This window comes from Triticum dicoccoides, chromosome 5A (assembly GCF_002162155.2).
Source record: "Triticum dicoccoides isolate Atlit2015 ecotype Zavitan chromosome 5A, WEW_v2.0, whole genome shotgun sequence".
Taxonomy (NCBI): Eukaryota; Viridiplantae; Streptophyta; class Magnoliopsida; order Poales; family Poaceae; genus Triticum; species Triticum dicoccoides.
The window spans coordinates 644,924,164-644,937,722 of record NC_041388.1 but is presented as its reverse complement, the minus strand read 5'-3'; positions in this window follow the sequence as shown (position 1 = coordinate 644,937,722).

Sequence of the window (13,559 nt, the reverse complement as noted above, 5' to 3'; positions counted from 1 at the left end):
CGCCCAGTATGTTTTGACACGGGCAAGGGCCATCCGCGAGCCTTCTATGCACGCCGACCTCTTTACAACATCGATGCGTGGCACATCACCAAGGAATTGTTGCACTAAGCTAAAGTAGCTATTCGTCCTTGGCCCTCCTGGCCACAGATGATCCACAACGGACCTCATGGCAAGTCCAGATAATCTATGGAGCTCGGCCCAACCGGTCAATCGCTCATTCTGCAACAGCGGATGGACTGGAGCATGAAACTGTGACCAGAACAGCTTCTCCACTTCAGGACCTTTCTGATCCTTGAAGTACTCGGCCACATCAGCAACACTTGCAGCCAAATCCATGTACTCGTCCGCAGAACTCCATAGCCGGTCCAGAGGAGCATATTTTGGATCTCCGAACTTAGTCCGCAACAAGAAGGGCTTCCCAGAACGATATCCGCAGCTTGATTCAGCTTCTCCTTTGTCGCTCTAATTTTGGAGCGGGCTTCCTTGGCAGCCACCCGGGCCTTCTCCAGGTCATCGCCTGCACCCGGTTTTCTTCTTCAAGAATCCGGTAATGGTCAGCAGCATCTTTTAACTCCACGGCCATCTTGGCAATTTTTTATTTGCTCTCGCAATGTGCGGCCTGTTCGGCCCTTAAACCCTCGGCCGCCTTTAAAGCGGCTACATTGCTGCTCCTTGCTTGCTCCTTGGCTCGGGCAAGCTCCGCCCGAAGGGTCTCCACGGTGGCAGCTCCATCTGCAGTCACAACATATTAAAGATACTGGCATCATGCTGCTCTTACTATGTGACGATCACCAGAAAAATCACTAACCTTGTGCCTCGTCAAGCCGCTTGTTGACAAGCATGATGGCAGCATCTGCCGCATCCAGCTGCCGCTTTAGTTCGGCAAACCCATCAGTCCGGCTAGCCACCGGAGCTTCCACCACCTGCACATAAAGGCAGTCTGGTTATTACCTGGGACTATGATCCTCTGTTTGCTGCCATTTTCGACGACAACCAAAGTCTCAGGGGCTACTATCTACACAGGGCACATCTAAAAATGTGCGGTACTGTCCAAAATGTACATCATTTCACGTACCTCAAAACCCGTCAGTAGACTCATAAAGGCTTCATGCAACCCGCTTTCGGCGGACGAAATCCTTTCAATCATCGTACCCATCAACGTACGGTGCTCTTCTGAGATAGCCGCTTGATCCAGCAGATCGCTCAGCATGTCCGACCACACACCAGATGGTGTTGGACTCTTTTGATTGCTCTCTTCGAGAGCCGGATACTGAGGACTTCGGGTGGCCATAGGATTACCTTCTGGCCTTGCCGGATCAGGAGAAACCCTCCGCAACGACACCTCGGGGTTGCCTGCCTCATGAGGCGGTGTGGCAGGGGGAGGTGTTTCGCTCTCCATCATCTCTGGAAGAAGATCCCCCGAAGACGAGCTCTGCTGAGAAGGGCTAAGATCCGAACTGCATGATAAATGCTTCAATTATTTTCCTCAGAAGTTAAGCGAGATATTTTCATTATTCAGTACCTTTTTACTTATAGCTCGGTGGAGGGCTGGTCCCCTTGAGGGCATAGTGCGGCCAGGGTATCCCCCAGGGCAGGACCCTCCGGTGGAGATTTCTTCCCCCGTTTGGAGACCATTGTCTTTGGGTCCTCAGAGGCGGTTCTCTTCCTTCCCTGGGGAGAGGAAGTTTCAGTTCCTCCTCCTCGGCTAACCTCCTTCGCGGAGGCGCTAGCCTCCTTGTTCCCCCCTTTATCCTCTCCTGAGGGCGCTTGATAAGGCGCGATCTCCAGCATCCTGGTTAGCACGGGATTTGGTGAGGTCTCAGGGAGGGGGGCCGGACACCTGATCAACTTTGCCTTCGCTATCCAATCCTGGACAAAGAGCAACTTTTTTTAGGGCAACGTTGCTATAAATAAACAGACAGTGTGTTCGGATGCGGGGCTACTTACTTGGGTATCCGGGCGATTGCAGCTTAGACCTGCATCCTCAGTAATGTCCGGACACATTATTTGTGGTCTGAAGAACAATTTGTACATCTCTTCGTGCATCATGCCGAGGAAATGTTGAATAGCTCGCGGTCCTGCCGGGTTGAATTCCCACATGCGAAGGGGCCGGCATTTGCAAGGCTGGACTTGACGAACTAGCATGACTTGAATTACCATAACCAGACTGAAATCTCTCTCAAAGAGATCTCGGATACGACTTTGCAGTATTGGCACGTCCTTGGATGGACCCCAGCTCAGCCCCCTGCTGATCCATGACATCAGTTGTGGTGGGGGGCCTGAGCAAAAGGTGGGGGCAGCTACCCACTTGGCACTTCGGGGAGCTGTGATGTAGAACCACTCCCACTACCACAATCCGGACACCTCTGGGAAGTAACCCTCATGCCATGGAGCGTCAGCAATTCTTCTTATTGAAGCGCCTCCACACGCTGCGTGCTGCCCCTCGGTCATCTTCGGCTTCACATCGAAGGTCTTGAGCCACAGGCCGAAGTGAGGGGTAATGCGGAGGAAGGCCTCACATACGAGAATAAATGTCGAGATGTGAAGAAGGGAATCCGGGGCCAGATCGTGAAAATCTAGCCCGTAATAGAACATAAGACCCCTAACAAAGGGATCCAGAGCGAGGCCTAGTCCTCGGAGGAAGTGGGAGACGAACACGACGCTCTCGTTGGGTTCAGGAGTAGGGACGACCTGCCCTCGGGCGGGCAGCCGATGCGAAATTTCGGCGGTCAGATATCTGGCCTCTCTCAACCTCTTGATGAGCTCCTCCGTGACGGAGGAAGGCATCCACTGACCTTGAAGGTTGGATCCGGACATAGTTGAAGGTCCGAAGCACCTGACCTGAGCTTTGGGTGTTAGAACTCGAGGCGAGGGAAGGATTTGATTGAGCACGAGAGGGAAAAAAGAAAAAGCCTTGCCCCCCTTTATAAAGAGGGTGAATATCAAGCGTCCTCCTCATAGCCGTTTGGGACTTGCCTAAGATCTAGGAGTCCTACCAATAGGCACGGTTGGGTTACCCACGTCTGTATTGATGAGAATCTCGTAATAAAGGGGACACGATCTCTGCTTCGACAAGACGTGCCAAGGAAACCGCCTTGCGAAACACGCTGAGATTGGTTATGAAAAACGATTCGAATAAAGACCTGGCTGTGGTGTGATGTCACACTACGGGGTACGTCAGCAGGTAAGATTTGTGAAAATATTATTCTCTCTACGGTTGTATGTGGAACTTATTTTGCAAAGCCAGACACGATCCTCGTGTTCAAAATCTTCTATGAAGTATTCAGAGGAGGAACCCGCCTTGCAATGCCGAAGACAATCTGCGCGCCGGACTCATCGTCATTGAAGCCTGTTTCAGGGGCTACTGAGGGAGTCATGGATTAGGCGGTATCCGGACAGCCGGACTATATCCTTTGGCCGGACTGTTGGACTATGAAGATACAAGATTGAAGACTTTGTCCCGTGTCCGGATGGGACTCTCCTTGGCGTGGAAGGCACGCTTGGCAGTATGGATATGTAGTTTTCCTTCCTTGTAATCGACTCTGTGTAACCCTAGCCCCCTCCGGTGTCTATATAAACCGGAGGGTTTTAGTCCGTAGGACAACATATAATCATACCATAGGCTAGCTTCTAGGGTTTAGCCTCTCAGATCTCGTGGTAGATCAACTCTTGTACTACTCATATTATCAAGATCAATCAAGCAGGACGTAGGGTATTACCTCCATCAAGAGGGCCCGAACCTGGGTAAACATCGTGTCCCCTGCCTCCTGTTACCATCTGCCTAGACGCACAGTTCAGGACCCCCTACCGAGATCCTCCGGTTTTGACACCGACAATCACCATCTTCATATCTCAAAACAATCATAAGGAATCAAACTTATCATAGTATTCAATGCACTTTATATGAAAGTTTTTAGTATATCCATCTTGGATGCCCATCATATTAGGACTAGATTCATAACCAAAGCAACTTACCATGCTGTTTAGGACTCTCAAAATAATATAAGTGACGCATGAGAGTTCATCTATTTCTATAAAATAAAACCACCACCGTGCTCTAAAAAGATATAAGTGAAGCACTAGAGCAACAACAAACTACCCCGAAAGATATAAGTGAAGATCAATGAGTAGTCGAATAATTATGCAACTATATGAAGACTCTCTAACATTTAAGAATTACAGATATTGGTATTTTATTCAAACAACAATCAAAACAAATGAAAATAAAATGACTCTCCAAGCAAAACACATATCATGTGGTGAATTAAAATATAGCTCCAAGTAAAGTTACCCATGAACGAAGACGAAAGAGGGGATGCCTTCCGGGGCATCCCCAAGCTTAGGCTCTTGGTTGTCCTTGAATATTACCTTGGGGTGCCTTGGGAATCCCCAAGCTTAGGCTCTTGCCACTCCTTATTCCATAGTCCATCGAATATTTACCCAATACTTGAAAACTTCACAACACAAAACTTAACAGAAAACTTGTAAGCTCCGTTAGTATAAGAAAATAAATCACCACTTAGGTACTGTTGTGAACTCATTCTAGATTCATATTGGTGTAATATATACTGTATTCCAACTTCTCTATGGTTCATACCCTCCGATACTACTCATAGATTCATGAAAATAAGCAAACAACACATAGAAAACAGAATCTGTCAAAAATAGAACAGTCTGTAGTAATATGTAGGATTCGAGTACTTCTATAACTCCAAAAATCCTGAGAAATTAGGTAGTCCTATGCAATTTGTTTATTAATCTACTGCAAGTGGAATTGGTATTTTATCACTCTCTGGTAAAAAATGAAAATTATTCTCTTGAGCGCATACTTTCTGTTTTTTACAGCAAGATCAAATAACAATCACCCAAGAAGATCCTAAAGGCTTTACTTGGCACAAACATTAACTAAAACATAAAAAACACAACCATAACAAAGGATAGATTATTAATTTATTACTAAACAGTAACAAAAAGCAAGGAGCAAAAATAAAATTGGGTTGCCCCCCAACAAGCGCTATCGTTTAACGCCCCTAGCTAGGCATGATGATTTCAATGATGCTCACATAAAAGATAAGAATTGTAACATAAAGAGAGCATCATGAAGAATATGACTAGCAAATTTAAGCCTAACCCACTTCCTATGCATAGGGATTTTGTGATCAAACAACTTATGGGAATAAGAATAAACTTGCATAGGAACGTAAAACAAGCATTACTTCAAGATTTTAAGCACATAGAGAGGAAACTTGATATTATTGCAATTACTACAATCATATATTCCTCCCTCATAATATTTTTCAGTAGCATCATGAATGAATTTTACAATATAACCATCACATAGAGCATTCTTATCACGATCTACAAGCATAGAAAATTTACTACTCTCCACATAAGCAAAATTCTTCTCATGAATAGTAGTGGGAGCAAACTCAACAAAATAACTATCATGTGAGGCATAATCCAATTGAAAATTAAAATCAAGATGACAAGTTTCATGGTTATCATTATTCTTAATAGCATACAAGTCATCACAATAATCATCATAGATAGCAACTTTGTTCTCATAATCAATTGGAACCTCTTCCCAAATAGTCGATTCATCACTAAATAAAGTCATGACCTCTCCAAATCCACTTTCATAATTATCACAATAAGATTCAACACCCTCCAAAATAGCGGGACCATTACTTCCGAAAGTTGACACTCTTCCAAACCCACTTTCATCAATATAATCATCATAAATAGGAGGCATGCTATCATCAAAATAAATTTGCTCATCAAAACTTGGGGGAGGAAAAATATCATCTTCATCAAACATAGCATCCCCAATATTGTGGCTTTGCATATCATTAGCATCATGGATATTCAAAGAATTCATACTAACAACATTGCAATCATGCTCATCATCAAAAGATTTAGTGCCAAACATTATAATGCATTCTTCTTCTAACACTTTGGCACAATTATCAGAATCCTTATTTTCACGAAAGACATTAAAAAGATGAAGCATATGAGGTAAACTCAATTCCATTTTTTTGTAATTTTCTTTTATAGACTAAACTAGTGATAAAACAAGAAACAAAAAGATTTGATTGCAAGATCTAAAGATATACCTTCAAGCGCTAACCTCCCTGGCAATGGCGCCAGAGAAGAGCTTGATGTCTACTACAAAACCTTCTTCTTGTAGACGTTGTTGGGCCTCCAAGTGCAGAGGTTTGTAGGACAGTAGCAAATTTCCCTCAAGTGGATGACCTAAGGTTTATCAATCCGTGAGAGGCGTAGGATGAAGATGGTCTCTCTCAAGCAACCCTGCAACCAAATAACAAAGAGTCTCTTGTGTCCCCAACACACCCAATACAATGGTAAGTTGTATAGGTGCACTTGTTCGGCGAAGAGATGGTGATACAAGTGCAATATGGATGATAGATAAAGGTTTTTGTAATCTGAAAATATAAAAACAGCAAGGTAACTAATGATAAAAGTGAGCACAAACGGTATTGCAATGCGTTGAAACAAGGCCTAGGGTTCATACTTTCACTAGTGCAAGTTCTCTCAACAATAATAACATAATTGGATCATATAAAAATCCCTCAACATGCAACAAAGAGTCACTCCAAAGTCACTAATAGCGGAGAACAAACGAAGAGATTATGGTAGGGTACGAAACCTATCATGGTTTGTCACGGCAGATGTCCTCGTGAAAGGATTTAGTCGTGGAGCCATCGTGACGAGTTAGCTTGAAGGGGTTAAAGCGAACAAGGGATGCAAGGAATTATACTGGTTCGGCCCCTTACGATGAAGCTAAAAGCCTACGTCTAGTTATGATGGAATTGCTAGGGTTTCGATGACCAGGGAGCGAATCCGCTTTGCCTGGCTCTCGAGTTATATGTTCATGATTCTACTGAAAATTATTATGAGGGAGGAACATATGCTTGTAGGAATTGCAATAATATCAAGTTTCCTCTCTATGTGCTTAAAGTTTTGAAGTTATGCATGTTTTCCTTTCCTATGCAAGTTGATTATTGTTCCCATAAGTCATTTGCTCACAAAATTCATATGCATAGGAAGCATGTTAGACTTAAATGTGCTAGTCATATTCTTCATGATGCTCTCTTTATGTTTCAATTCTTATCCTTTATGCGAGCATCATTGTCATTATCATGCCTAGCTAGGGGCATTAAACGGTAGCGCTTGTTGGGAGGCAACCCAATTTTATTTTAGTTCCTCGCTTTTTCTTCCTGTTTAGTAATAAATAATTCATCGAGCCTCTGTTTAGATGTGTCTTTATGCTTTTAATTAGTGTTTGTGCCAAGTAGAACCTTTGTGAAGACTTGGGGAAAGTCTTGTTGATCATGCTGTAAAAAACAGAAACTTTAGCGCTCATGAGAATTGCTGCCATTTTTATTTGGAGAGTGCTATTTAGTTAATTCTTTTTTAAGGTGATTAATAGATAAATTCCTAATGTCCAGAAATTTATTTTAGAATTTTATGAGCTCCATAAGTATACATTTGATTCAGATTACTGCAGACTGTTCTGTTTTTGACAGATTCTGTTTTTCATGTGTTGTTTACTTATTTTGATGAATCTATGGCTAGTAAAATAGTTTATAAACCATAGAGAAGTTGGAATACAGTATGTTTAACACAAATATAAATAAAGAATGAGTTAATTACAGTAACTTGAAGTGGTATTTTGTTTTCTTATACTAACGGAGCTCACGAGTTTTCTACTTTAAGTTTTGTGTTGTGAAGTTTTCAAGTTTTGGGTAAAGATTCGATGGACTATGGAATAAGGAGTGGCAAGAGCCTAAGATTGGGGATGCCCGAGGCACCCCAAGGCAATATTCAAGGACAACCAAGAGCCTAAGCTTGGGGATGCCCCGGAAGGCATCCCCTCTTTCGTCTTTGTTCATCAGTAACTTTACTTAGAGCTATATTTTTATTTGCCACATGATATGTGTTTTGCTTGGAGCGTCAATTTATTTTGTTAGGATTTGCTTGATGTTATTTATAACAATGTTTTGCATCTTTTATTTCAATAAAAGTGGCATTAATAGTCTTTACTATGCCTATGTTACAAGTATTCATGTTGCTGTTTGAAAACAGAAAGTTTACCGCTGTTGAAATAATTCCCTAGAAAAGTCAGAATGCGATAAAATGTTTAAACCTTTTGCATATTAAGGTCTGATAAATTTAATACAGTGGGAATTTTATTTCATAATTTTTGGAGCTAGGGAAGTATGGATGTTGCAGCATTCTTTACAGACTATCCTGTTTAGGCAGATTGCTGTTATGTTTGCATTGTTTGCATATGTTTGCTTCTTTAATGATTCTATTTGAGATAGGACTATTAAATATGCAGAGGCATTTAGTATGCAATGTTGAATAATAATTTTAGTGATTTGCTACAGTATAGTATAATAAGGTTTTTGCAATGGTTTATACTAACTTATCTCATGAGTCCTTGTTGAGTTTTGTGTGGATGAAGCTTCTGAGATTTAGGGAGACCATGATATGAGAGGAATTAAGGAGGCACAAAATCTCAAGCTTGGGGATGCCCAAGGCACCCCAAGATAATATTTCAAGAAGACTCAAGCATCTAAGCTTGGGGATGCCCTGGTTGGCATCCCACCTTTCTTCTTCAACAACTATCGGTTAGTATCGGTTGATCCTAAGTTTTTACTTCTTCACATGATGTTTGCTATTCTTAGATGTCATTTTATTTTGCTTTGCTTGCTGTTTGAATAGAATAACAAGATCTGAAATTATTAAATGTTAGAGAATCTTCACATAGTTGCATAATTATTCAACTACTCATTGATCTTCACTTAAATCTTTCGGAGTAGTTTGTCATTTGCTCTAGCACTTCAGTTATATCTTTTAGAGCATGGTCGTAGTTTTATTTTGAAGAAATAGATGAACTCTCATGCTTCACTTATATTATTTTGAGAGTCTTAAATAGCATGGTAATTTACTTAAAACCCTAATATGCTAGGTATTCAAGAATAACAAAATTCTCTTATGAGTGTGTTGAATACTAAGAGAAGTTTGATACTTGATGATTGTTTTGAGATATGAGGATGGTAATATTAGAGTCATGCTAGTTGAGTAGTTGTGAATTTGAGAAATACTTGTGTTGAAGTTTGTGATTCCCGTAGCATGCACATATGGTGAACCGTTATGTAACGAAGTCGGAGCATGATTTATTTATTGACTGTCTTCCTTATGAGTGGCGGTCGGGGACGAGCGATGGTCTTTTCCTACCAATCTATCCCCCTAGGAGCATGAGCGTAATACTTTGCTTTGATAACTTCTAGATTTTTGCAATAAGTATGTGAGTTCTTTATGACTAATGTTGAGTCCATGGATTATACGCACTCTCACCCTTCCACCCTTGCTAGCCTCTCTAGTACCACACTACTTTCGCCGGTACCATAAACCCACCATATACCTTCCTCAAAACAGCCACCATACCTACCTATTATGGCATTTCCATAGCCATTTCGAGATATATTGCCATGAAACTTTCCACCGTCCCGGTTATTATGACACACTCCATCATTGTCATATTGCTTAGCATGATCATGTAGTTGACATTGTATTTGTGGCAAAGCCACCGCTCATAATTCTTTCATACTTGTCACTCTTGATTCATTGCATATCCCGGTACACCACCGGAGGCATTCATATAGAGTCATCTTTGTTCTAGTATCGAGTTGTATCATCGAGTTGTAAATAAATAGAAGTGTGATGATCATCATTCAATAGAGCATTGTCCCAAAAAAAAGAAAGAAAGGCCAAATAAAAAAAGAAAGGCCAAATAAAAATATAATAAAAAATAAATAAAAGGGACAATGCTACTATCCTTTTACCACACTTGTGCTTCAAAGTAGCACCATGATATAGCGAGTCTCATATATTGTGCTTCAAAGTAGCACCATGTTCTTCATATAGAGAGTCTCATATGTTGTCACTTTCATATACTAGTGGGAATTTAACATTTTAGAACTTGGCTTGTATATTCCAATGATGGGCCTCCTCAAGTGCCCTAGGTCTTCGTGAGCAAGCAAGTTGGATGCACACCCACTAGTTTCTTTTGTTGAGCTTTCATACATTTATAGCTCTAGTGCATCCGTTGCATGGCAATCCCTACTCACTCACATTGATATCTATTGATGGGCATCTCCATAGCCCGTTGATACGCCTAGTCGATGTGAGACTATCTTCTCCCTTTTTGTCTTCTCCACAACCACCACTCTATTCCACCTATAGTGCTATATCCATGGCTCACGCTCATATATTGCGTGAAGATTGAAAAAGTTTGAGAACATCAAAAGTATGAAACAATTGCTTGGCTTGTCATCAGGGTTGTGCATGATTTAAATACTTCGTGTGGTGAAGATACAACATAGCCAGACTATATGATTTTGTAGGGATAACTTTCTTTGTCCATGTTATTTTGAGAAGACATGATTGCTTAATTAGTATGCTTGAAGTATTATTATTTCTATGTCAATATGAACTTTTGTCTTGAATGTTATGGATCTGAATATTCTTGCCACAAGTAAGAAGAATTACATTGAAATTATGCCAACTAGCATTCCACATCAAAAATTAACTTTTTATCATTTACCTACTCGAGGACGAGCAGGAATTAAGCTTGGGGATGCTTGATACGTCTCCAACGTATCTATAATTTTTGATTGCTCCATGCTATATTATCTACTGTTTTGGGCAATATTGGGCTTTATTATCCACTTTTATATTACTTTTGGGACTAACCTATTAACCGGAGGACCAACCCAGATTTGCTGTTTTATGCCTATTTCAGTGTTTTGAAGAAAAGGAATATCAGACGGAGTCGAAACGGAACGAAATCAACTGGAGAAGTTATTTTTGAAAGGAAACACACCCGATGGACTTGGACCCCACGTCAGGGGAGATACGAGGTGCTCACGAGGGTGGGGAGCGCGCCCCTGTCTCGTGGGGCCCCCGTGGCTCCTCCGACGTCCTCCTTGCACCCATATATATCCACGTACCCTAAAACTTCCAGAACGCAACATAGATCGGGATTTCCGCTGCGAGAAGCCTCCGTAGCCACCAAAAACCAATCGGGACCCTGTCTCGGCACCCTGCCGGAGGGGGGAACCCTCATCGGTGGCCATCTTCATCATCTCGGTGCTCTCCATGACGAGGAGAGAGTAGTTCTTCCTCGGGGCTGAGGGTATGTACCAGTAGCTATGTGTTTGATCTCTCTCTCTCTCTCTCTCTCGTGTTCTTGAGATGATACGATCTTGATGTATCGCGAGCTTTGCTATTATATTTGGATCCTATGATGTTTCTTCCCCCTCTACTCTCTTGTAATGAATCGAGTTTCCCCTTTGAAGTAATCTTATCGGATTGAGTCTTTAAAGACTTGAGAACACTTGATGTATGTCTTGCTGTGGATATCTGTGGTGACAATGGGATACCGCGTGCCACTTGATGTATGTTAAGGTGACCAACTTGTGGGTTCATGAACCTATGCATAGGCATTGGCACACGTTTTCGTCGTGATTCTTCGGTAGAACTTTGGGGCACTCTTTGAGGTCCTTTGTGTTGGTTGAATAGATGAATTGAGATTGTGTGATGCATATCGTATAATCATGCCCACGGATACTTGAGGTGACATTGGAGTATCTAGGTGACATTAGGGTTTTGGTTGATTTGTATCTTAATGTGTTATTCTAGTACGAACTCTAGGGCTGTTTGTGACACTTATAGGAATAGCCCAACGGATTGATTGGAAAGAATAACTTTGAGGTGGTTTCGTACCCTACCATAATCTCTTCGTTCGTTCTCTGCTATTAGTGACTTTGGAGTGACTCTTTGTTGCATGTTGAGGGATAGTTTTATGATCCAATTATGTTAGTATTGTTGAGGGAACTTACACTAGCGAAAGTATGAACCCTAGGCCTTGTTTCAATGCATTGAAATACCGTTTACGCTCACTTTTATCACTTGTTACCTTGCTGTTTTTATAATTTCAGATTACAAATACCTTTATCTACCATCCATATTGCACTTGTATCACCATCTCTTCGCCGAACTAGTGCACCTATACAATTTACCATTGTATTGGGTGTGTTGGGGACACAAGAGACTCTTTGTTATTTGGTTGCAGGGTTGCTTGAGAGAGACCATCTTCATCCTACGCATCCTACGGATTGATAAACCTTAGGTCATCCACTTGAGGGAAATTTGCTACTGTCCTACAAACCTATGCACTTGGAGGCCCAACAACGTCTACAAGAAGAAGGTTGTGTAGTGGACATCAGTGGGTATAACCGGGCCCCTCATGGCGGGTTTATATTTAATAGTAATATCCCCAACATTAGGCCCCAGATTGATTTGAACTCGTTCATGTCAATCTTCAACACTTAGAAAAATTCCTCCTTCTACACCTTCGCATAGATCTTGTAAACCGCCATGACATCATCTTCCAGGTTCATAATAAACCGCCATGACGTCACCTGTTCATTAAAACCGAAGATACCCTTCATTAATGATCCTCCAACAATCAAGGCAACAACTTTGCTGCATATCCATTTTTTGGGCTCCTCAATTTCTGTGCATGTCGCTTATCTCTTTGTCTTACAAATAGGGCTGAGGGTTCGTTTTCTTTCCTCCCATTGCCTCTTCATCTCTCTTCTATCTCGCGTCGCCTCAGCACTCGAGCACCACCGCTGTCGTCGACCTTCAGTTCTGCCTCAACTCTGGCCGCTGCATCACCCTGACCATACAAGAAACCTGCAGCGCCTCTCCACTGTGTCACAGCTTTAGTAAGTTGTTCTTCCCTTCCTTTGTAGATCCGCTAGGGTTTGCAAGTTCGTCTGTGTTCTTCGCTGTTCCTTATGGATTCTTCATAGTTTCTCCATTGCATCTTCTTTTGATCTAAAAGAAGTATGAAACTCACACGGTAGCTGTTTCGTATCCATTTCAGATGCTAGTAGATCCCCTTTTCTTGTACAAAGGCCTCCTTAGAACTGATGAACTCCTCTATACTGGTTTTTAGGTCTAGATTTATTCTCCTTTTCCTAACATGTGGTAGATCAGAAATTCCAATGTAAAATTGTGAAACTTGTTTTTCCTCACTTATTCATTTTTGCTTCAGATCTGTACTTTCATTGTCTGCGTGGGCGGTTTATCCTTTAGAAAATAATCTGCTATATGCCATTAGTCCCCTTGTAAACCGCCAATCGCTTTACCATTTATAATAACATCAACCTCCGGTTTAACAATCTTGCATGCTTGAATACCTTTCCCTTAATCTGCTACGCTTTACGCTTGTCTGTCATGAACCTTAAACCGGCATTTGATATTTTTCCAGCTTTTTCATTTGAAATGGCCAAACAATTTTATGCCTGTAACTGGGTCCCTTCCCGGGTTACTGAAGAGCAGCTAGATGGATGTGTCAGAACTGGCGCTTTACCAAAACAAAGCGAAATCCACTTGCGAGTTGCCGGTCCAGAGAATCCTCCTACCCCCAAGGATGGCGAGGTAGTGGTAGTTGTTGATCA